The sequence below is a fragment of the Harpia harpyja genome, chromosome Z (genome assembly GCF_026419915.1).
Source record: "Harpia harpyja isolate bHarHar1 chromosome Z, bHarHar1 primary haplotype, whole genome shotgun sequence".
Lineage (NCBI taxonomy): Eukaryota > Metazoa > Chordata > Aves > Accipitriformes > Accipitridae > Harpia > Harpia harpyja.
The window spans coordinates 17,488,274-17,513,404 of NC_068969.1; the positions used below are offsets into that span (position 1 = coordinate 17,488,274).

The 25,131-nt window shown below is 42.6% G+C and overlaps 1 protein-coding gene across 29 annotated transcripts in view; it reads right to left on the reverse strand.

Annotated features, from left to right (window-relative positions):
• MAGI1 (membrane associated guanylate kinase, WW and PDZ domain containing 1) overlaps window positions 1-25,131 on the reverse strand; it is a 357,507-nt gene that overhangs the window by 114,834 nt on the left and 217,542 nt on the right. Inside the window, exon 1 of one of the 29 annotated variants that reach the window (XM_052776009.1) lies at window positions 17,306-17,591. The exons of the other annotated variants lie outside the window; for them this stretch is intronic. The gene's annotated coding sequence lies outside the window, so the exon portion shown is untranslated. Of the gene's footprint in view, window positions 1-17,305; window positions 17,592-25,131 lie in introns of those variants that run through there. 29 annotated transcript variants of the gene reach the window in all.

Genomic DNA, 25,131 nt, shown 5'->3' on the forward strand with positions numbered 1-25,131 from the left:
GTTTATACATTTGACCAGCTGGCTACTTTTTGAAAGTCTGCTTGGGAATAGAGCAGTTGCGCTTTACAGGCATCCTCCACGAGCCGGAACAAAGGCATGTGGAAGTGGAGGAAAAAAAAAAACAAACAACAAACTAAAACAACAAAAAACCTTTTCCCCTTTTCATGTTATATTTCCCCAAGCACCAGAAAGGTGTGGATAGGTCTGAGCCAAAGTTTCAGCACTACTTTGTTCTTCATGCAAATCATCTCTTTCATCAATTATCTTAAACCCATTTATAAACATGACTGCTGTTTCAAAGCCACGAGGAGATAGGTGAGAATTACCATGGACAGCACAAAGATGTTCAAATACTAAACAAATCCAAATCTTCTCTTAAAACCTATATTTACAGCTTCAGTAAAGCCCTGAGTTCTGACACCACAGTGCATAAAACAACAAACAAAAGAGCTCAGGAAAGGCACAGAGCAATGCTTCTTTCTCCCCTACAAAAGCTTGTTTTATTTTTGTCAGCATAACCCGTAGTTGGCTGGGTTTGTGAGATCAAATATTTGATCAGTTTACGAAAGTGATGATATTATGCATTTGCCTGAGGGAACAGAGTCACTGGATTTTGTGACCCTGAAGTTTATTCCAGCACTTGGTTCCCATGAGGAAAGTACTAAATTATGCTTTTCCTTTGGGAGAAGAGAAAACAAAATCAGAATATATCATAGTCCTCCCGCAGCTACTAACAAGATCTTCTGTAGCCTTTGACACCACCTCATGAAATAATGCAACAAAAGCCATCTTATTAGCACTCAGTGTGCTCCTAACTAAATGGACTGTATTTTCAGAGCAGTCAGTCGTGCAAGGAGCAGCTCAGTCTTATCTGCTGGAAAACTATCCTACTGCTGTTCTGCCATTTAGATCTCTTCCACACTGCTGTTGTTAAGCATGAACTCTATTGTCCCTTAACGTCCATGAAAAAACAGTGGCTGCAGTGGGGCTTGGATTATGTCCTGGAGATGGCATCTATCTCACCTAGCTTTTGAGGCTAACAAGGTAGATATCTCAAACTGAGCTAGTGCTTCAGACTCCCTATGCTCTCAATGGTAAGACACAAACACACTCATCCAGAGCACCGTTCAGGCCAAGTACCACCCTATGATGAGCTGAGCTGCATTCCAGGAGCATCAATTTCTCTTCATTGGCCTTAGAGGGCTTCTAGAGCATTAGGTCAGATGTAGACATCTGCAGTCAGGTTAGATGAATCCTACCTCAAGAGCATAACCAAGCCAGCATAATCAACACAGTGTCACCAGCCCGGCTTCCCCAGTGGCACTGAATTCTGGTGTCAACCCCTCCTTGCTGCTCTTATCCCTGTAAGCCCCTCTGGACGTCACCTGACACAGCCTCAACTTCTTCATCCTATCCCTGGGATTGTCCATCCACTCGCCGCTCTTTGCACACTCCTTCAAAACTGAGTAGCTTTTTTCAGGCTCACTGATACATTCCCCAGCACCTCCCTCATCACTGCCCCAGACATGCTGGCTACTTGCCATGTGGCAGGTTCTCCCCAGCTGCATTTTCATGATATACTACAGGTCACTTCTCTACCTAAGACAGAAGCAACACTTTCTGCCGTCTCTTCTAATCTCAAGGATTCTTCCATCAACTGAATCGACCATGAACCTCTGGCTGTGGTTTGGCAGCTGAGTTACCATTGCCTGCTTACATCTTTGTTACATTATTAAAGAAGAAATTCCGCCATCAGCACAGTAATCTGCTGGAAAATAAAATCACATGGAAATCACCTGCTAGGTGTGCTATTTTAAAGGGGACTGCTAATGTAGGTCAAGTTTTATTTTAAAAATTCCTAGTGATATAATTTGGAATGGGAAAGTCCTCTTCTGGGTTGCATCTGTGTTTATTAAGAAACCTCTTATGAATTCTGAATTTTGAATCTATCCACCGTTGTCTTTTAAAGGAAAATCACATAGGCATATACAATTCGCCCTCCCTGATTTCAACAAGCCAACTCTATGCTTGCAGCTCATACATTTTGAGTGATATTCATGAAAATGGAAATTATTCTTCACACTTTAAAAAAAAAAAAGTCAAATTTGACAGTGAAAAAACACCCGAAGCATTTGCGAATCAGCTCAGGATCACTTCTTGATCCTGTTACAATTCTGGCTGCCCAATTCATTGAGATAAGTATTGTGCAGGCTCCTCGTGTAAGCAAATCTTCCCAAAGACCATTCTACTCTGGCAGCAAATCTTTGAAGAATTTAACAGTTTTCCATGCAGCTTTGGCATTTTCTCTCCCTCATGGTAGCAGTATTGGCTCAGCTGAGAAATTGTGGTAGCACAACCAGACTGCAGAAATGCTGCAAAACCACCTTGAAATACTAAAGTGACCTTGTTTTTTAACATATTGTAATATACTTAGTGTGTACATGACCCACATTATAACTTAGGGTTTGAGCTTTTTTCTTTTTTTTTTTTTTTTGTTAAACAGTTGAGATTGCTATTGCTCCTGAGCAAAGTTTAATCATTATAGTATTTTAATTTTGTAATTAAAAAATACAGAAGCCAATCCCAAACTGGGAGTACAATGGCTGCACTTCACAAAGGAGAGATCTGACAAGGGATAAAGTAATTTATTCACTCCTCCTTCCTTCACCTAGAAATTAAATACTTCACAAAAGATCATCAGCAAGGTACTCAGTTTGTAGACACTAACAACCTTGGCAGTGTCCTTTGCAGAGCAGAACAGCTGTTTAGTTGATGGGCACCTTGTCCCAGTAGGGAAAGTTACAGCCTTCTCCACTGTAAAGGTTGCGGTTTTCTGCTTTTCAAGCACTCTTGCTTTGTGCCTAGCTTGCAGGAGAACCCTGTACGGAAATATTGCCACCAACATCGCAAAGACTGTTAACCTGAAAAATTGCTTTGTTCTGGCATTTGTTCTGTCTTAATTGTATTTAATTTCCAGCAAGCATTTAGATTGCAAGCAACCTTTGTTGCTTTCAAAAATTAAAGGAAACAACAAATTGTGAGCTTTTCTGAGATGTTTAAGTGCCCAGATCCAGGTACCACCATCTAGCACTGACCATAGCCCAGCTGTGCTGCAGTACTTCACTGCATAGTCCTCCTTAGACCAACTAAGTATGGTGAAATAAATGAGGAAAACTCATTTCACCTTACCTTTGCACTGGGCTAAATGCACTTAAATGCTCCCTTTCTGCAGTTCATCTGACTGTTTGCTTCTAACTGTAACATCTTCTTGACAAAGATTTTACGTGGGTCTCCCATCCCCCAGCAGAAAAAGAAAAAAGAGCACAACCTCTTCCTCCTGCACACTGGGGAACTCACCACCCTACAACCTTTACACAGTGTCTCTGAAATCTTTGTTCCTGCAGTGCTTTCCCAGACTGGTGTTTACAAGTATGTCTAGGGAAAGTAAAGTAGCATCAAGCTCAAAAGATAAAAACCCATGACTTCGAAAAACTGGTTTGGGTCTCTGATTTCCAAACTCCCTTGATCTGCCATGGTGTGTGTGCAATGCTTTGTACTGCTGGCAAAATAAGCAACATTGAGAAAAGGAATTTTGAAGGGTTTCTCACATCCCATCTCTAACCATCACAAATGGGTAATCCTAGCTCGGTTTTCCTTTTAATCTTGCTGGAGAAGAAAGGTAGCTTGCATCTAGCAACATTTCACAAAAAGCCATATGGCTCAGGATGCAAGCATAGCAAAGTGACTTTCTTTTCCCCCGCACCTGAATGAGACTTGACTAGGTACACGAGACACAAAGTTTGTCTAAAACCCTGCTTCCAAATAAGACTGCATTTGAGGAATTACACTGCAAATGAGATTTATTTTCGGTATCTCAAATGGTGCAAGGTCAAGCAGAAGATGGTAGGAAAGACACAGACTCAAATCCAGTTTCAGGATCCCACTTCTAAAGTCTTCGGGAAGTTGGACTATTTAGTAGAAACCTGAGAGGCAAAAGCAACAGTTCTGCTATTGTTTATTACCTTGTGTGAAGTGATTAATACAGCAGTTTATTGCCTCAGTTGCACAAAAGAACTACGTGCCAACTCTTCCGGCTGAGGAAAAAGCACATTGCTTTGCAATTAAAAACAACACGGAAGAGTGCCAAGGGTGAAAGGTGGAGAAAATCCTAATCTGCCTCAAGCAGAAGGAATGAAAAAGCAGCATGATGGCACAAAATCTCTTTCTACCTTTGCTTCTGCTGCTTCTGAGATTACAGACAGTTGTGGCCAGCTTACTGGGAGCCCAAGTGATTGTGAGAAAACCAAAGTGGAATCTGTTAACTCCTCTTTCCAAAACAGTGACCATTAAACACTAGTTAATATGAGACCTTACTAAGTCAATATATGCCTTTCTCACTTACATATTGCTATTTCACGTTAGGGAATATCCACCAACAACTTATCCCATCCATCTGCCTTTAGTAGTGTTTTCTCCATCCTCCTACGCACTATTCTCTTCTGCTTACAATAACACTGATAGGCATTCATGGTGAGAAGCTGTCGGTACTACGCATTCCTTTCCCAGTCTTCTTTCTATATGATGCTCTAAAATCAGAAGACCCTCCTGACAGTGACTGGCTTGTCAGGGTGCCAGGACCACCGACTACTGTCCAACAAGTTGTTCCAGAGAGTCCTTTCCTTTTGCACCAGTTTGCATCGTATGTTGTTGGTAATCTTGCATACTAATTTCCTGCTGAGTGTCTACAGCACCCGGCACAGTTCTGGGCTGTGACTAGGGTACCCTTCCCAGGCTACTCCACACTATATCAAGGATAAAAAAACCAATGAGACAGCTTTAAATCTGCTGTCCAGTATGCCCAAGCTGTCGCCTTTAGCTTTAAGTTTAAGCCAAACTAAAACCAACATGAATGGGACTTATCAGCTGTTACAAACACAAATAATCCTTATTCACTAAAGCCTGTCTGGAGATACAGTGGTCATTCCCAGCAGTGGTCTCTGAAGCCCTCTGCAGATTTTCCTTCTTCTGCAGTGGTGCACAGAAAAATTAGAAAGACTCTGGTTTAATAAAAATACATGCACTTTACTGGAACATATTTTTGCATTGATACAGAAACTCAGCAGGAAATAATAAAACACTAAAAAAAAAAAGAGAACTTTTAAGTGTGACAGCTTTCAAGTCTGATTGCATAGCTCTTTCTCAAGTCTAGAGGTGGGCCTCTCATAGGGTAGGTAAAAATTTCCATGCTTCGGTAACATACAGCTCTTGTTTCTCAAGCTCTCTAGGAAACCTTTTCAAACACCCAGCATGTCTGCATCTAGAAAAGCTGTGCTTGGTGCAGAGCAAATCCACTCCATCCTGCCCTCAGCTTTGGCACATTAAGTTTCCTAAGGAAGAGGGAGGATTTCCCAGCTACCTGCGTGACACTAAAAATGTCATGTACAACATTAATTTGTGGGTAGAGAGCAAGAAAGAAGAATTTGATTTTGTCAGAGACAGATTTTTCTTCTTTTTAAGCAGAAGATGTCACAAGTTCAAAGTCCAGCTGAGGTCGTGAGTTCAAATATATACGATAAATATCTCAGTTATCACGACCACATACTTGCTATACAATTCACACAAAACCACGTATTTTACTCTACAAAAGCATATTTAACACAGAAAGGCCACTCTTCCTCTGAAGCCTAGGATTAATTTACATAATGCACCTTTAAAGTCCCTTTTTTATGTGTTAATTCCTGTTAATAGAAAGAGATGTTGCAGGCACAGGTTTCAGCTTGGCACATGCTGCAGTGTTCTCCCCAAAAAGACTGCAGCAGAACCCCCAATAAAATAGCTATTTAGGAGCAGCATGGCTGCTTTTTCTAATCTGGAGTCAACATGGAGAGAACCTGTGGAACACGCATAATTCACTGTTCATTTGCCCCTGTAAAGATGAGGACCAGGAGAAAATAAAAGGATTTTATGACAAACCTGCAGCAAAGCCAGTTGCAGAGCAAGGCTTTGGAAGCTATCTCAAAGAATGCCCAAAGGTGCTCACCTCCCACTGTACCCAGCTGCTCCTGAAATTCAGTGGCAGTCAGGCACCGCGGTAGAAACCTTGGCACCTCGTCCTCTGCTCTTACTTCTTCCACATATGTTCTCTTCAAAAGGCATTTTAAGACCAAATGACGAGCCAAAAACCTGGGGGGACTTCTGATCATTCCCAGCATGGAAAGTCTTACGTGCCATTCCAGTTTCTGCAATAGCAGCAAATACAGCAGTGGCATTGCCGTTGTATCTTTGCGATAACTAAAGAAATCTATGCTCAGAATTCAAATGACAGAATTTCCACTACACATAGGCTGGGATTTCTTTCATTTTTCGCTTCCTCCTGTCCCTTCTCCTTGAGGTTTAAAGGAACCCCTCTTTGAAGTGATCTTGTACAGGACACAACTCTATTCTGAACTCTATTATACCTCATAACTTAATATATTGAAGTGGCTAAAACTCTGGAAAAGTTTTAGAAGAAACTGGTGCTGCTGTTGATTAATGCCATAACCTACACTCACTACATAATAATCTATGGACTACAAAAACTATTCTGTCCTCCATGTTTCTCAATTATTCCCAACACATAGTCCACACAACAAGATTAACATAAAAACCAGGCAACATCAGAAAGCTATAAATTTTCACAATAAATCACCCACTTCCCCTTCATTAGGCTTTGCACAGTTCATATTATTTCCTTTCTAGGGAAAATCATGACTAGTTACTGTCTGCCTTCAGAAACAAAACTATCAGTAACATTTCCACAGGGATCATCTGAAATGGATTTCTAATAATGTACCGGTTAAAAGGTTTTCTTGTTCTCCCCTTTCTGCATCCAGCATTTAAACTTTATGGTCCCGATGACACTATGAAAGGCACATATGCTTAATAAGAAAACTTGTAAAGAAGTATGTCTTAAAACATATAACTGCATGCTTAAATATAGAACAGACGTGAACTCGGGCAGTCACTTAATACAGAGGAACAGGTTCTATTTATTCCTCCAGCAGCCAGCCTTAGCATAGGAATAGCTGACATGGCAGATAAAGGCTCTTATCCTGGGCGCGTTGCATATAGCACTTCATCAGTACCCTTAAAGGCACTTTACTAAAGCAGGGGTGTATTGTTACCCCTATTTTACAGAAAAGGAGAAGCTTCCCAAGGTTACAAAAGAAGGTCAGAAACACGTATCTGCAACCACCACCTACATACCTTAATTCCCGTGCTTTGCCCATTAGGCCACACTCTAAGAGCTTCACAGATTGAGTTTTTATGCAAACCTTTAACTCATTTCTCAACAAACCTATGACCATTCACAGTATTTTGCCTTCTAAGTTGGATTGAATTAGGCCAGCCTCTACCGTGTTCAAGTACACAACACTAAAGGCCCATCTCTCTATCTCTGGAAACATAGAGAGTGGAAGCATTACTTTTGCTTCAACTTCGGAGAAAATACGGATGGCCCTGATGGATCTCACTTAAACAGGAAGATCAAGAAATATTTCAAGTCTTGACAATACAAATTTAGGTAAAGCTTAGGAAATCTCAAGGTGGAAGTCACAAGAGACAGATTCCTGAGCTAATTCATTCACACAAGTTTAAACCCACCCTTCTCTTGGAGGAGTAGCACAAAACACCATGATAGAAGTTAGGGTGACACATATAGCAACCCTGTCCCTGTGGCTGAGACTTCCTACTGTTCCCTGTGAGGGAGGTGACACCCAGAAGATGTCAGCCCATCCAGATCACAACTCCCCCCCATACCTCCATGCACCACAAAACATTGCTTGCAAGTCACATCACCCTCCGTCATATTAATTTTGGCCAGACCAGCTGGAGATGGCAGCCCCTTCTGACCTCCAAGGGCAAAGGGAAGCCTCAGAGCACCTCCGATAAGAAGACTCCAGCTAAAATGTTCTTTTTAGTAACTGTTTTCTTTGGTTTCTGCTGGCAGCCAGTGGCTTGCTTACTTTTACTGCCTTCCCTGCTTCTGTAGCAGGGCATCATCCTGGCACAAGCAGCTCAATGCAGACACTGGAACGCTCCAGATTTCCACAGCTGCCTGTCTGCTTGGCTTTCCCTCCTCTGCCTCAGTTTGCTGTCTTGTTTTATGTGGCAAAGACTAAAGAGTTCATTTTTATAAAGTGCTCGAACAGGCTATTTGATATAAGCCTCATTTTTCAGAGGTGTCAAATACCTCGGCTCCCGCTAAGCGCAAATGCATCATCGCTGCTGAGCGCCGAGGAAGCGGGACTCTGCACGGTCACGAAGCGGGAAGGGAGCCCGGCTGTCCCACGGCACGGGGCTGCTGGCAGGCAACGCATGCCACTTGTCCCGTAAAGTCTTACCGCTTTTCTGGGAGGTAGGTAAAAACTAGCAGTATCATTTTTTTTAGATGAGGCAACTCAGACCGATACAATCGGTGCCTTGCTTGCAGTGACAGCCTGAGTGAAAATGCTGAAACACTCATAAAAGACTACAGTCCAAGGATAACTGCAGCCTTTATTTACAACCCTCTGTTTCACAGCTCAGTCACTGAGGTTAGCCTCAAAACTTAACACAGTTATCACTTGGAGGTCTGTATTTTCTATGGCTTTTATTCTGAAATACAGCAGAGAAACTAATGAAATTAATAAGCAACAGCTTTCATGGAGAACGCAACTGAGAATCAATTGCGCTAGACATTTCTGCCCAGACTGTCTCGCCTGTTTTGGTTGTGACAACGTGGAAACAAAATACAACTGCGTTCCATACAAGCTCACATCTTCACATGCAAAAACTCACGCTGACACCACCGCTGGACTCGGAGGAAGTGGCTGAAATGTTAGCATTCACCAGGAATAATTCCAGAAATAATGGAGCTACTGTTCCCATTTCCAATGAAGAGAAGTGCATGGTCCACAACCACCTACGCCAAAATGGGCTGCACTAACAAAGGCAGATCCAGCACATAACGATTTTTAAGTGTTGCACTGGGAAGTAGTGGAGAAATAGGACACTCTGGACTCTCCAGAGATCCGTTTCTATTTTCATGGCTATTTTTTACAAGGCAAGGGACTACAGAAGGGTATTTAAGCTACCACACCCAAGCAGTAACTAAGGTTTACACTGTTTGCCGAGGTCAGAGAGGATTGTCCCACAAAATTTTACTGCCTGTGAATAACTCTACAATTCTAAGAATACCTGAGTAACTGTCATGGCAGGCAACCAAACACTAATATTTTTTCCTATACAAAATCATTTCTGACATACTCCACTTTGTCTGAGAGCTACAACATTTTTTCAAAAGCAAAATAACTCTATCTTGACAGAATAGGAGAATGAAAGCAAACACCTTGTGCAATCACCCTTGGCCGATGGGGTACTGGGAGAGGTGGAACAATCCCTCCCCACCATGCACAAGGAATTTCAAGTTGAAAACCACGCTTTGGAGAAGGCTGGGAAAGAACAGAAGGTCAGAACCTACTTGCAATAGAAAATCAGTTTGCAATCTTGATTACAAAGTTGCTGTTAAGATACCATAATATGTTTTTTTTAAGCAGCTCATTACCAACTTATTAAAACATTAAGGCTTTTTTGAGACTGTTGGAGATTATTGTTTCAACCGCTATTTAAAAGTGTAGTGGCTCACAGCATGGATAATTCATCCTTATGCCAATACAGGTACACATATAGTATGTGTGTATAGCTATATTACAGTTCATTTTTAAGTGATTTTGCATACAAAGTAAGGGTGTTTTTTCACATCTGGACCACAAACTAGAAAAATTCATTTCTGAATAACAAACCGTAACTTACTGGAACACTAAACGGTACTTCTAAATAAACATAAATATTATTTTGACACTTGGATACCTTACACAGCAATAAACAAAGTCATTAATAAAGACAAGAAGGCATGTCTCCATGCTCCAGGAGATGCAAGACCGTCACCTTTTTGAAAGGGTCAGGAGGCTTTAGCGAGAGGTAACAACCTCATTAAAGCCTTTAGTCTGTATGAAGATTTTCTCATTTGTTCAGGCTGAGAGAGGTCTTGCTTTTTTTCCAAAGGATTAATGAACAGAAGAGGAGCAGTGCTTCCTTGTCCAAGTTATTATTTTTAATAAGAGAAATAAATGCTAATTAGAATACAAATGAAGAGCAGTCCTGATTAAGCAGAAATGTTTTTCTCCCCCACCAATCAACACTCTATGGACCATAGAGACTGGATAACCATACAGTAGAAGGTCTCATTTAATTGACTGATACACTAGAAACCTTTGACAGAGAGTGGTCAGTTTGAACTTTGGGCTCAGTAATGAGCTCTCAAGTTTCCTCTTTGACAGAATGAACTATAACCGTGCTGCACGACTTCATATAGCTTCATTTTATAATTACAAGACTGTTCTTTACTATTTTTCCCCAGCTTAAATACCACTTTTTCAAAGCAATGCTAGGGAAAAAAAGAAATGAAACCAATTTTAATGAACTCATGCAAATATAAGCCTAGTGAAATGAAATCACAGACCTAAGCAGAATACCGCATTGAACACATTTGTATGTTTTATGCAAAGCTCATCTAAATTTGAGTAATTGGACCTAATTTGGCAATCTGCACAATCAGTTTGCAAACTTCAACCACTGAATTTTAAGTATGAGCCTGGAAAATCATTAACATTTGTATTTATCACAGTGGCCCCAATCCAGCACAGTACTAAAATCAGTGTTCAAGTGTTTTGAATGAGGTCTTAGTGTACGCACAGCATCCAAGAGAGTATCACGAGCTGTAATTACAGAGAAAAATCATTGATATGTTCAGATCACACAATTTTGATCTCAAATCTCAAATCTCTGAAGCTTAAGGCTGGGACCCTTCCTCCAAAAAGCCCACTGTCTTTATTCCTTGTCCATACCACGCTATCTGAAAAACGTTCCCCAGTTCATAACCATTGCTTTACTGCTTTACATCTCCACCCTCTCCTCTTCTCCAAGAGTCCCTGTTGCCTGCTGTTTCCCTCCTCATGCAGATGTTAACCGGGTCCTTTTCCTTTCTGTATGCACCCAGTCTCCACTGAGCAGTGGAGGAACTGGATGTGTTTTCCATGCTCCAGGACCGCGGCAAGAGCACCAAACCGGTTTATTAAAGGGCAGTTCTCCCATGCTCTCACCAGCAAGTCTTTTGGCTGCAGTGAGGGTTATTTTTCATCTGTGTCTCGTCTTTCTTCAACAAAAAATGCAATGGGTCTTGAACTTATAAAAATGTTCTTGCTCCAGATACCTTAAAATACTTTGTAGGAAAGAAAAATGTTTCCCATTCAACTCTACTCATTACTTTTCTTTTTCTTTTCTTTTTTTTTTTTTTCTGAAGGCATCTCCTTAAAGAGAAGGCAAAGCACATTTTTTCAAAGTAAAAACTGCCAGTCTGAGTTTGAATTGAAGTCTGAATCCATTTCAATGGGAAGCTTCACAGCATCCCAGCAACTTACTCAAATACAGGAGGGTAAGCATCCTGCACTGGCATCATGAACCCTCTCCACACAACCAGAACACTACCAGAGTTTAAATATGGTTGTGTGTCAGTAAAACAATTTTAAATCATAGGCATAGCCAAGATCTATTAAGGCAGAACTGTGCTACATCACATGCAAGTTCAGTTTCTCTCCATGTGTGCTCAGGAAATGTGTTAATTGCTCACAGCTCTAACACAGATTTTCAATACATCTGCAAGGCACAACAACACACACACTAGCTGGGGGGAAGGGGAAGATCTGATTCTTTTCAGTGTACAATCTAGGGATATTTGGCACATTTCCGCATCATGGCTTTACCCCTTCTCAAGCCTCCTTCCACTACTATCCACCATTTTTTTCCCACTGGCTGGTACACCACTGGACCCTGGGTACCCACCCATCACCGATGTAGTGGGATGCAGCTTGCTCACACGCTCGGCCACAAAGCTCGACTGCCTGCTGTATTCGTCATGGGGATTTCTGCACCAGGACAGGGCGGTGGAGGACAGGCGTAACTTTGTGTAGTGATGAGCACTGCAGCCCAGCACCTCGAATCCCAAGTCCTGCATCCTCTTTCTGTATCTCAATCAGTTCCTTATACACTGGATCACAAACTGCTGTCACAAATTAGATTTCATATTTTTGTAGGTCGTCTTAAGAACTGCGACTTGAAGCAATGTGATTTAGGCAACAATTCAGGAAGAGGAATTCCCCACATCAGCACTTCTATGCAAAGGACTCCTGTTGCTCCTGGGACTTTGAGAGTATAGCCAGTTACAGAAACCTGCTTTCTCTTTCACCATTATCACGGTATTTCTGTAGTCAAATTCTCTCCAATTAATTTGAAAGCAGTAAAATCAGACCTTTTATTTTGCATCAGGAAAAAATTTCAAACTTACTCAGCTCCAACACATTTTATGAAAATTGTTGCTTGGGTGGAGGGAAGGCTCCAGTGGAGAAAAGCTCAGGCCAGCTCCAGCTGTAAGCACACAGGCCATGCCCAGCAGCATCCCACAGACCTAAGTATCTCTTTGTATGGAATAAACTAACCAGCCGAACCATATTGCATGTTCAGGACATGCTGCTCTTTTGACGAGGAACTAGCAGGCCCTCACTAGACAGGCAAGTGAGAAATTACCAGCTGCTCTGACAGCACCAAATCTGAGAAAGAGTGTATCTTCTAAAAGAAGTCCTTCCCTGTGACTGCATGGCAAGCAAAGTTCGTATATCTCAACGACTCATTCACCCCAGCCTGTCAGCTTGTAGAGAAAGAGCTGTGGTGGTATTAAATTGGTTTGAAATGGGAGATGTCACCAGAACTGAAGTTTCAAAATGCACCTGAGCAACACGGCTCTTTTCACTGCTGAAACAGAGAAATGAGGAGAATTAACGAGGTTTAAAGGAAAAAGGAATTGCTAAAAGATAACTGGGCAAAACCACTTTTCAAGTCCCGGCAACACAGTCACATCCAAGTGAACCGACTTTCACCAGTTGGCGTAAGCTTAAACCAACTATGTTGTACTCCCTCCAGTACTCAGTGTAGGCTTGTGCTTATCAAGCTCCAAAGTTTGATCATTAAACCTGAGCCAAAATGCTGAGAGACTATTCCTGTCAACAAGAGCTCAGTCAGGTGTCTTTATTAATCACGACTAACAAATATTTTAATTCCGAGACCTCTGGGAGGAAGAGGCGGAGAGGGGCTATGTGCCTTGTTTCATATGAGGAGATGACAACTCAGATCGGCAGTGCCTGATTAATGTTTTATTACTGCGATCCACTGGGTATGCGGTGTAATTTTGCTCTACGTTTGCTGCATTTCCAATGTTATTTGCAACAGCTTCGTGGAACAACAACAAAAAGAGGTTTCATTCCCACAGGACAGCATTGGCTGACCTCTCTCATTGCTTCATGTAATTCAGAGGGAGCAACTGTTAAACAGGAACTGAAAGTGCTTTTCAACTTTTAAAGGGGAAAAAAAATGGCACCACAGATTTACATATAGATAGCATTTCAGAGAAGAATGATGCTGATTTCTCCTGCCTTGCATTTATTTACCAAGTCGTCCTAACAGAGCGGTCAGAAGACAAGCCTGCAACAGGGCACTGCTGAATACACGTCTCTGTGTCATCACCAACAGTTCAGGACGCTAGCTTTAAAATGACATTAAAACACAGCATGATCAATGAAAAGAGAAAATGAAAGCAAAACGCATAACTTTAAGCGCAACGCTACAACTGAGGTCCATCCTAGGACTTCACAGAGGTCCCCGATCTAACTTTTTTAGTGAAAAGAGGACAGTAACTTAAAATTTGACAGTCACTGAGGACGGGCATAAGTGGGGTCTGTCCCACGTCCAGGCAATCACTGTACCCCAGAGGCACCACAAGCAGCCCAGATACCATACCAACACTGGCATACAGCAGACCTACTGCCTTCAGGGAATGCAATAGTAAAGACGGCTGTTCTGAATCAACAACATCTTAACACATCACAGAAAGCTTTCTGGTTTCATTACAATGTATGGATGGGGTGATTTTTATTTTTTTTCCCTGCTATTCAAAGACCTTTAATAGCATATTACTCAAAAACTCCCATTATCTCTTAGGAATACGAATTATGCTTGTAATGAACTCTGTCTTAAGAAGGTATGTGTCAGTGAAAGACTGGGGTATTTCTAGATCTCCAGTCTCTTTATGCAGCTTAATGCTAATGAAAGGAAACCATTTTTTGCACACAGTGAAAGGGAACAGATGGTGTCACAGTTCTGCTGTGGAATTTAAGCAGAGTGACAACCTATACAGCAGATCATCATCACGAGTGAAACTCTTTTTAGGCAGTAGCATGGAGGGTTTATTTGTTTTTTATTTACTTACTACTATCCAATATCTTGAAAAGCTTTTTCTTTCCTTTTTAAAATGAAACCTAAGAAAATGGTATGATAATCTTACCATCCTACAAAACCTCAGAAGACACATGAAGACCAGCATTTTAAATACACTGTGAAGGGACAGCTGAAAAACAGCACCTCATATTGCAAACTGTGGCTTTCCAATCATGTATCTACCCAGACACCAGTCGCTGGTGAGCAAACTAATGACGGCTTAAAAGGGACACTGTCAAGTTGAAAATCACTCCTCTGTCTGAAATCTGGTCCCTAGTTCTAATTATGCCTGCAAGGCAGATGATAGGGGAAAAAGACGTCTTTTTTCATTCTTAATAATTTCCTATTTTACTCTTTTGGTCGGCAATTTTCTAGGTTCACCTCATTGTTTCCTTTCTAGGTTCACCTGCTTTCGTCCTGGAGAAAAACAAATGTAAAAAAATAAAAAGCAGATAAAAATCATAGCTGGACATTTACCCAGAAATAAGGAATTTAAAAGGGACTTTCTAGCCCATAGATACGTTGCTGCTGTTTTTTACTAAATTGTTAGCTGAATTTTTCTGACCCTACTGAGTCAGACATATGTTTTCATGTGCTGATCCTACTAGAGGCATCTGAATCCCCACAAAGCATCCCCCTCTGGTGAGACAGTCCATGTGCAACTTGAGGTTTCACCATTTTTACTCTTTTCATTGCTTCAGATTTATCATCTTTCAGCTTATTTGAACTGCCTGTATGAGTATTTTATAGGGCATACCACTAAAAGCAACAGATGACATGCTCATCCACTCCATAATTCACATTAACAATAGCCAATCTCTGCTCGGCCCATATCCCGCAAGAAAAGGGATTAACCGTGCAGTGACATCCTGGGAGAACAACAAAGCTCAGGCTGCTGGGTTAGGGTTCAGACCCCTCCAGGACCAGTCTGGACCCATTTCACTCTCTCTGAAACTTTGGAAAACATTTGCGTGATGACAATCCCATTTTTGCCCAGGGATGGATGATAATGTGTCCAAAGCTACCCAGCTGCAAGCCTTACTACAGTCTTTACAGTGAAATAGGGAAAATCAGGTCTTGGATACATCTATAAACTCAAATAGTCCTATTGGCACATTGTTATTTGCAACATGCTCAATTCTGACTGTGAGGGACAACAGCAATCAGCCTGTAAGATGCTGTGAAGCCACATTTATATATTCAGGTATGGGTTTGCATAGATGAGGGGTTTGAGATGCAGGGAAAGCAGACCAATACAAGCACCATTGTGCTAAGTGCTCCGGTCTCCAGTGGGTGAGTTATTGTGTGCTTCCCCAGGTCTGTATGTAAAACAGCAAAGACTAAAACTAAGGTCTAATATTAAAGAGAAGCTCCACTCTTTAATGCAGGCAAGCACCATCTTAAAATCCCCCCATTTAGCCAGGATATTCATCTATCTATCTATATGTATATGTGGGGACAAATTAGCACTTTCTCTTGCAAAAGGAGATGGCAGGGCTCTTTCAGAGACCTAGCACCTCCAGTAACAGAGACCAAAGGAACCATTAATCCCACAACAGCAAACCATCCTTGACCCTGAAAGTGGCAATACTTACAGGAACTATTGCGCAAAGATACATTTAGGATGGGAGCATTTCAAGTGTGGAAAAGTGGCAAAATATTCACAGTGAGTGAATTCTAAACTCACTCGCAGGAGTTCAAAAGATGTAACCTCCTGATTAACACATCTTGCAGGGAGGGATACCACCACCTTCTAATGCTTCCTTCGAGGAGAAGTGAAACACTCAGGTTTTAAGGCATTTACAGGGCATTTCTTAAATGTGTCAGGTAAAATCACCACTGTGCTCCAAAGCACCCAGGCTCTTGCTGCAGAAACTCAACAGCTATTACACAGCAAGTGTGAAGTGAAGAAGGAGAAAGAGAAGAGATTGTCAGTAAATAGGGTTAATCCCTGCAGGTAATACGCTTTCCGTTAAATTGTGCAGCATTTTCCAGTCTGCAGATTCTCAATCCCATTTAACATCTCTCTCACACTGCAAGCAGACACATCTGAGCTCCCACTCTTCCCCCCCCCCAACCCCCCTCCCCAAATTCTGCAAGGCTGTTTTTGTAGGCAGCAGCCAGTTAAACTAAAGGCTGCTGGTACTACCCCGGGAAGCTGTAGGGGGGTGGGTGAGCCGCACAAAAGATCTCAACACAAAAGGCCATCCTTTTCATCCTTTTTTCTTCTTCATTTTCTCCAGCTGAGCCATAGCTTTATTCAATCAACACTTAAAAAATAGATGCAAATGTGGGAGGGGGTAGGGACTGGGGGGATCATATGGGGCAACACCTATTTTAATACAAACAATCAAATTTGGTGGGTGAGGGTATGTGGGGAGCCTTCAGCTCTCATCTTCTCCCTGCTTCCAAACGAGCCCTGTAGCCCGCTTCCCCACCGCTCACAAAAGCCCGTGCAGCATGCTACAGATATTTTCTGGTTTTTTTTTTTTCTTCCCCCCAGGAGAAGATGTAAAGGGCCTGACACCAAAAGGACAGTGAACATCTTTGCATTCCCAGCAAGACCCGCACAGTGTACATAATCATATGAAAAACATGGCTGGCTGGTGCATCGACAGATGCAAACGAGAAATACCAGACTTAGCCTTATTTAGATCGCAGCAAAATTAAATGGGGAGGAGAGGGGGAGGAAGGGAAATAATTGTGGCTGTGTAACATGGCTGCACAATTTTCAAAGCCTCACGACTGCCAGCTTGCAGGGAGCAGTGAAAATGTGTGTCTGCTCTAAAGGGAGCTGTTCCTGCCACCCCTGCAGCACAGCCCGTTCATTCGGCTATCCATCCAGCAGGCAGGCACGCTAGCCAGCAAACACGAAAGGCAGGGAAGAACTAAAATAGTTTACCTGATCAATGTAACTTCACGAGAGCCGGAGGTAGGGATTCCAGGAGAAACGCAGCAAGGAGGAAAAAAAATCTGCTTGGATCCTTCTGGCAGTCCACAGTCTCATCTACATGCATCTGAGCAAGCCCTTACCAGCAGCTGCTTCTTTTATCAAGCCCACAGGCACAGCAAATTAGTCCGGTTAGACAGTTCAGTCAATGTGGGCTATTCACAGCGTGGCTGTTGTGCGAGCCCGGCTTCTCCTGTCCCCCTGTCCCCGGGTAGGCACCCGCCCACCTCCACATGGCCCTGGATAAACACGGCTCTCACAGCACCCACGGAGCAAACCACATGATCCTGACAATCAACAGCGCGGGCAAACGCCGACTGGACCTCTCGCTTCGCCCGAGCAAGGCGCCGAGATCTGGGTAAAAAGGCAAAGCCTAAGAATGGGTTGACTGTAAAGGCAAAAGCCTTCTTTCTTTTTTTTTTTTCCCCTCTTCCTTTTTTATCTTTTTTCCCCCTAAGGAGGAAAAAAAGAAAATAAACCAAATGCAGGGATCTGAAGATGGCTAGTATCTTCCAAATCAACTTAGTTCTGAAAATGAAGTGTCACTCTGAAAGGAAGCGTCGTTCAGACTTCTCATAAGCGCAAAGAATCAGACGGACCCTGGACGAAGCCTGATGTTGTCCTGGAGAGTGATGCTGACCACAGCCAGTGCATCCTTGGTCTGTACAAAGTCATGGATTTTCAATTTTGTTGTTTTAAAAAAGAAAATGTGACAAACCCTTTTTTTCACCTCCTTTCACAACCATGAACCATCTTAAAATATGCATATAGAAATAAACATACACACACACTGAAATAAAGCTCTAATGAGGTGGCAGACGGCACGCGCTGTCTGCCATCCTTGGGCATGGAGAGCAAGCCTGGTGGACACAGCACACAAGAGGCATATATCCCTTAAATACACTCATGAGTGCGATCCACAGGGTCAAATATGAAGAAGAAACATTTATAGAAGCCATTCAATTTTTCTAGCATTGCACAAAGGGGAGAAGGACTTCTCTCTCCCCCCTGCTCCCCAATGTGTCTTTAGGACTAACAGTGCCCTTTTTTCCTCCCGTCCAACATAGGAAGCAAATATGTATATGGAGGGGCGCTATAGATACACACACACACACATATATATATATCCTATAAACACAGTTTCTCTTGGTTATCTAAAACCATCTAGCCCTTCACAAAGTAGCACGGTTAATTGGAATAGTTCTCCAAACAATCTGGCCGATCGCCGTCGGCTGCCTAATTCACATTAGCATTTGCACTTAACTAGGAGTTAGTGTAAGCCACCCACATAAAACAAAGGTAAACACTGATAAGGTATTTGATGCTTAAAAAAAAGCAGGTTTATCCAAAAATGGGTTAATAGAAACACATTGTGGCATAACATCACCCAGTTGCGTAGCTGGCTTAAAATTCTGCCTCCACAAACACAAAACTCCATAAAACCTTCTTCCTTTTCTAAAAAGGGAAAGGAGCTCAGTGTTTTTATGGCTCTGAAAGAAAAGTTTGAACTTACTCCCGAAATTCCTCAGAGGCTTAAGAAAAGAGAGATGAGAATAAAAGGTGAAGGGAAAAAAAAGAATAATAAAGAAAAGAAACAAACCTCATGCTTCCTATGCCATTCCCAGCTTGATAATGTTGTAAGGCTGGTGATACCCAAAAGCAAATGAAGCTTTAATCAGGACCACTGTCCAAATGTGACTGTAGTCAGTAAGAAACACCTTAACAAAGGTAAGACTGAAGTGTAGAAAGCTCTTGGAATGGGTTATAAATTCATTTCAAACTTGGGGGAAGAAATGAAACACAAAAACTTGAAGTGGAGGGGCAGGGAGGGAGCAGGGTCTTCGGCAATCCTGAAAGGTAAAGCTGCTCCTCCGCCTGCTGGCAATTTCCAGTCTCAGCAATAAGCTGTTATCTTTAATTTGCTCCTGAGTGGGGAGGTTTGGTACTACCCCTTCGCTCATCTCTGTTCACTCATTACCTTTCTTGCCTGAAAGGTGAGAGGAAGCAGGAGGCAGGATTGAGGTCACTTCGGGATTGCATTACAGAATATTTAATAAGCTCAGCACATCGCTGTCCCTCATCCCGTATGGAAGTATGATCCACGATCCAGGGTAAGGGCAGTCTATAGTGCCATCAAACCTACAGCTACTGCTCACATAAATATGCAAGCCGCCAGGGCAGCACACTGTGGGCAGTACATGGTCTGGGTAGGGTCAAGCACATCCACCCGAGAGCCATGGGGGACAGCTTTAGTCCTGAGGAGAAGGACATGAAGCACTTCCCTTCTGTTTTGTTTGGCAAATATGAGCATAACGGCAATGACCACGGGAGAGGTGAAGGATGCTGCACCCCCAGTGCCTCTCCTGGGGGTCAGCTGGCACCTTGCAGGAGTGAGCATCCTCATCTTCCCTCCGCTTTTCAGCAAGATCCACTGCTCAGTATGTCAAAGCAAAGACTAAGCGACAGAGGTGCCCAGAGCACAGGGGCAAAGCTGGTGAAAATTCAAGCAGGAACAAACGGCTGAGTATGCACAATGCAAAGATATGCGGGCCAGGTGTGATAACTGAAGTGCAAAGTACAGTTATCCACAAGACCTATTTTTCAGTCTTAATTAGAATTTCGCCTTGATAAAAGGCCAAACCTTCTCCCATTTTAGTCAATAGGAGTTTGTCATTGTCCTTGATGGCAGCAGGATGTGGGACATTAGGAAAAAAAAGGGTCCAATTCATCACCTTGAATAGGTGAAAATGAAAGTCCATTCTTTACTGTCCCACTTGATTCCTAAAAGACAGCTTAGAGATTGCTAGGATTTAACTTAATATTTCTTAAAAATAATTTGAAGCAAGATAAAGTGATTTATAAGTAATTTTTCCCCCTGCATATTTGATCACTTGTTAAGGGAATGCAATCTAGTTCTCAAAAAATCCCTTGAGATCTTTCTCTCCAGGGATCTCAGCATCCCTGAAGCACCCTCTCAGACCAGCCATGGCTGTGGTGCCACCCTGGTACAGATAACACATGTGCCTCTGCAGTCAGTCTCCTGCCGAAATGCTAATGCTCACCATGTAGTCCTGGTGTTGGCCAAGACTCTGTAGAAAGGAACGAAGGGAGGAGAAAAACACAGAGGCAACCTTACGGCAGCCTGAAAATGTGACTTCAGAAAAAAACAGTTGGAGCCCATATCCACAAGATTCTGTGTTGCAGGAGGAGGAAAAAAACAACCTCACCCTTTGAAGCTGGCTGGTGGCACAACTGGTCGGTTCCCAACTTCTCTCAGACTTTGACACTTCAGTATATTTATATATTTCAGGCAGGAGAGAAGGAGGAAGAAGGTAAAAGCCTGATCAATGTAGTACAGAGAAACATCTCAGAGAGATTAAGATCTCAGTTATTGTTTAATCTGTAAACTGGTCCTTCACATCCCTACTCTTGGTAAACAAGCAATACATGTGCATGTCCTTGGAGAGCAAATCTCTCTTTTTTCAGGATGCTACATGAAGGTACATGAATGAGGCACAATTCTGAAAAGCAATATTCACTGTCAGCTGGAAACTGTAATCAACTACATGCATTGTTATGCACTGCTTTTTCTTCATATTCATTGATTTTAGGAAGAGATAATTTAATCTGCAGTGTATAAACCAGGCCTAAAATTTCAATGAGTTCCTCTGGTACTGAGCCCGGGCAGATAAGATTGCAGAACTATTATCAGCTTAAAAAAACCCAAACCAAAACAACAAAATAACAACCCACAATGTTTTGATATTCCTTCTTGCTTTTACATGGAATGTCTGGCAGCATGTATTTTAGTGACTTCCTCTGAACAGCAATATTTTTACCAATAAATGGAATTACACTGACTATAGATCTTGAAAATGTCTAGTTTTGAAAAAGTCCAAAATGAAACTTTTACTTGGATTTCTGGTACACTTGTACATTTCAATGTGAATGTTTTGTTTGTTTTGCAAGACCAGAAGCATGAAAATTCTTAAAGTGTTACGAAATTAAAACTTCTCATTTTTAAACTTCTCCATGGATTTGTGTAATAAAAATAATCTTTACAATATATCCCCCATGCCATAAAGTAACACAGTTGGGCAGATTCTAGTTGATACATAGTAAGCGACACTTTTAATAATCACAGAACAGCAAAAAGAAAACCTTCCTACCGAATAAAACTTTCTATTAAAGGAAACAGTGCTTGCTGTACCGCATCAGAGAAGTGTTTCACCCAAGTAGTCAATGACTAATATTTTACCAGTATACAACCCACAAGCAAATTAGGAGATGCTCTATTTACCTACACCTGAAAAGCCCTTTCTCACCCTTACAAGACACACAGCCCCCTGAGGAGTAAGAGCGTTCCCCCGGAGCACCACACAGACAGCATTTAGTTTTGATGTTTATAGATGTAAGTAGAATCAATGATGCTAAAAGGATCTTTTACAGTTTCATCGCGGTGTTTATTGCTGTATCCCAGCCTCACTCAGACTGCAGAGATGCTCTGCGAAGTATCATTTCAGGTTTGTTTCCCTGCCCTGGAGTGTCTGTCTTTCTCACATTAGGAATGAGCAAAGAAAGGACTGATCAGTTTTCCAGTGCTTAATAGATTCTGGCACAACCTGGCCTCCACTATAAACAAATAGCCTCAGCACATGAAACCCCTGAAGACTGATTAAAAGTAAGCCTGATTTCATCTGCACTGGCTGTGTGCAGCCAGTAATATTGTTAACACACAACCTTTTGTTTTGCGTAGCTGGAGGGCAGCTCACATTGCACTCAGCTGAGGCACCTCTGAAGGTATGCTCGCTGCCAGTGACATGTATGATTATGTTAATGGTGCTTAACATTTCTTTAGCATAAGGAAAACTGACACCAGTAATATAGAAATTGATACTTGGACGTAAAGTGATGCCATTAAGTTCAGGGGTGGAAGTGTCCTTGCTGTCAATGCAGCCATGCAGATTTAAACAAGTGTGAGGGAAGAAAGCATCCAGGCTGAGATGGCCACAGGTGATGGGACCACAAGCAACTGGGTTTCCCTTCGAAAGAGCCGAGTTCTAAGCACGGCAATGCTGGTCTTGGACAGAAGATGGAAACACTGGAAATGTTCAGGAGAGCATGAGAGCAAAGGGGCACTGAGCCAAGAGACCATTCCCTGGAGTCCTCAAGACCCCAGGGGAACTCCTACAAATGCCTGCGGTGGAAGGGAGATTTGTACTTTCCTGTGCCTTACGTCATTTTCCTAGCACTGATTCAGTGTTCTAGGATTGGAAAATTATGGCTGGCTTTATGGTCTGGCAGCACATGGGCACATGCGCACCATCCACACTAACAACCCGGTGCTTGGCTGCTCCCCGCCGAGGGAGCTGTACAGATTTACCGCAGCTGTAATTCCAGTCCTTGCTATGTCTTTACTGGCCTAAGAAAAGGATAATTTTAAATCAAAATTAGGTGATGCAAACTCTAGGGGAAACACTGCAGACAAAATGATCAGGATACAATTTTTCCTGCAATACTGAAACATTAAAATTTAAGTCTGACGTTTTTAGAAAGACATGAGCTGACAAATATAGGAGGAATACAAGGCTGTCCTCACTCCTCCTCCATCTTCATGTCTTCTTTAAAAATAAACAAACAGAAGAATAAAACAAGCATTTTAGAAAGTGACAGCCACAACTCACTTCCTTACACACTAGAAGCTCCTCCACCCACGGACCCATGGGATTGCCGCCTTCCCCATATCTGTTCCTCCTGACACTAGTGTTAACATGAGCCAGGCTCAGACATGCAGCTGATTGATGTCAAAGGATCCACTTGATGAAATTTATTCCATTTTCAACTATTTCATTATAATGACCACTGCAAAGTTGTGCTGTAGGAGGCTAAACTTAAACTTAAAACCAGTGTGATTCAGATCACAGCTTCCAGTCTGCCAAGATGAGCTGTCCATTCAGACCAGCTCTGAAATCTCCTTAATTTTAGACTAGCATGCTTCTCATAAGTAAAGGACACCTGGCAGCAACCTACTCATCTCCACAGAGCTCAAACAACAACAACAAAAATACTAATAAAAAAGCTTGCAATCTTGGTGATCCAGTTGCAGCTTATTCTGCCCTTTTGGACCTATATGATTGCAAGCACCGGGAGCTTAGCTCATTCCTGCAAGGTGAGAGCCAGCTCTCTTTCCATAAACACTGCGGCCTCGCAAGCTGCACTGCTGAAAGCCACATGAGTTTCCCCGACCAGGAAGAATATCTCCTTCTCAGCGGGATTTTGAGATCCTCCACACGAGTGAGGATAATTCCCTGAGCACAAATGAATCAGGGAGCTAGTTTGGTTTCCCAGCTCCCTCACCGCCCCCCTCTTCAGCTCCTCATTTCCAACTGATGCCGACAACTTCATACCTTGCTCACGAGTTCCACATAAAGGCAATGGTTTCCAATGCAGGTTTACACCTTGCCTTGGTACAACGCAACCAGGCTTTTTATACGCCACTGCCAACAACTAAGCTTTGCAAACCTGCAAAGTATGTACCCAACGACACATGCCACGAGACACGTCCTACCAGCAGTTCAGAAGCACGATGTGTCCTACTGCTCCTTTGTGCCATAGAGCCAGCCTGAACTTGCCCATGGGCCCCAGCAGACCTGCCAGGCTCGGCAGCCAGCCCCCGTGCTAACTCCCCTTGCTGGAGATCTGCATTACTCCCGACATCCATGCCCACCCAACCCAACTGGCCATCCTACACTCCAATTCAGCATGCTTGAACTGCTCAGGAGCTGCAAACTGCTCAGAAGGCACAGGCTGACCACCCACCCCGTGTTAACTGCAGACTGACTGACTACTCACCTGCAACTAGTTCTTTTTGAAACACAGGAGAGATCAGGCTGAGGATTAGAAACCACATCTCTAATTTTTATTAGTTAGGAACATGCAGTACACATTTTTTCTTTCGTTTGTTGTTTCAACCTAAAGGTAATTTTCCTCAGTTCTGCTACCAAACATCAAGCACTAAATAGATCATTCTTTCTATTTACACTTTGGTGAAATAACAAGTAATAGCAAGCCCTTAAATAGAGCAGGGACTCTTTGGAATTCAGTACACTTTATACAAGAACCAAACAACAGCATTCCTACTTATTAAAAAAAAGACAAGCACAAAGGGACACAGAGGAAGGGAGGTTATTTTCCTAAAATCAAGCAGCCAAGCAAGAGCAGCACTGAGATTTGGACCCGTAGCTCCTGAACGCTCAGTGTGTTGTGAGCCGCGACCGTGTCTCTGCCGGGAAGCCTCGGCGGCGCTCTCCAGGCCAGTGACCTCAGGAGCCAAGGAGAATACGCAAGTGAGATGTGGATGGGAGGCATGCACGCATGGCCCGCTGCTTATAATGCAGGTTTAATCAGCCTCAGATCTCCCCCTGCACCTAGAAATTCTTTGCCTGAATACAAATGCATCCCAGCTTCACTGCAGAAAACTGCAACGATTAATGCCACAGACCAGCCCATTACAGGCCTCCCATTAAACTGTACCCAAAGACAGAAATTGATTGTTTTTGTATTTTATTTAAAAGTTAACCAAATAGCTGTGCACTTTTCAAGAAAATCATCTCCCTATCAGACACTAAACACCCCCCCAAAAAACCCCAACAAACCACAGTGCTTTGTATCAGCAGCTATGCCCAAAATCATTATTAGAAGTGAGAACAAGAGAAGAGAAGACTGGTAGCTGCTACGCATGTCCAGCCAGATTAGATCACCAGCAAGCGTCCCAAGAA